Here is a 1,288-nt window from a genome sequence, read left to right on the forward strand (position 1 = left end):
TTGAATTTGAGTGGGTGGGTGTAGGTGGGTTGTATGATGGTTTTGGAGGAGTAATGGAGGTGATTGGTGAAGGGTATTTGTAGAAGAGAGTTATGAAAAGGTGTGAAGAGGAGAAAAGAAATGGTGGCGATCCTGTGGGGTCCACAGATCCAGTGGGGCCAAGGACTTAACATCCCTGCTCCAATTAGGCGTGTAAAACGCCCTTGCTGTGCAATCCTGGCGTTTAACGCCAGACTGCTGCTTGTTTCTGGCGTTAAACGCCCAAATGTAGCTTGTTTCTAGCGTTTAACGCCAGACAGATGCTTGTTTCTGGCGTTAAACGCCAGCTTGGTGCTTATTTCTGGCGTTAAACGCCAGACAGATGCTTGTTTCTGGTGTTTAAATGCCAGACTGCTCTCCTCCAGGGTGTGCTATTTTCAATGCTATTTTTCATTCTGTTTTTGATTTTTCAGTAGTTTTTGTGACACCACATGATCATCAACCTAATAAAACATGAAATAACAAAAAGAAAATAAAATAGATATAATTAGATAACATTGGGTTGCCTCCCAACAAGCGCTTCTTTAATGTCAATAGCTTGACAGTGAGCTCTCATGGAGCCTCACAGATGTTCAGAGCATTGTTGGAACCTCCCAACACCAAACTTAGAGTTTGAATGTGGGGGTTCAACACCAAACTTAGAGTTTGGTTGTGGTCTCCCAACACCAAACTTAGAGTTTGACTTTGGGGGCTTTGGTTGACTCTGCAGTGAGAGAAGCTTTTCATGCTTCCTCTCCATGGTTACAGAAGGAGATCCTTGAGTCTTAAACACAAGGTTGTCCTCATTCAGTTAAAGGATCAATTCTCCTCTGTCTGCATCAATCATAGCTCTTGCTGTGGCTAGGAAGGGTCTTCCAAGGATGATGGATTCATCCTCATCCTTCCCAGTGTCTAGGATTATGAAATCAGCAGGGATGTAAAGGCCTTCAACCTTTACTAGTACGTCCTCTACTAGTCCATAAGCCTATTTTCTTGAGTTCTCTGCCATCTCTAATGAGATTCTGGCAGCTTGCACCTCAAAGATCCCAAGTTTCTCCATTACAGAGAGTGGCATTAAGTTTATTCCTGATCCCAGGTCACACAGAGCCTTCTCAAAGGTCATGGTGCCTATGTTACAGGGAATTAGGAATTTACCAGGATCCTGTTTCTTTTGAGGTAATTTCTGCCTATCCAAGGCATTTAGTTCCTTGATGAGCAATGGAGGTTCATCCTCCCAAGTCTCATTGCCAAATAATTTGGCATTCAGCTT

Source organism: Arachis ipaensis, chromosome B04 (genome assembly GCF_000816755.2).
Source record: "Arachis ipaensis cultivar K30076 chromosome B04, Araip1.1, whole genome shotgun sequence".
NCBI lineage: Eukaryota > Viridiplantae > Streptophyta > Magnoliopsida > Fabales > Fabaceae > Arachis > Arachis ipaensis.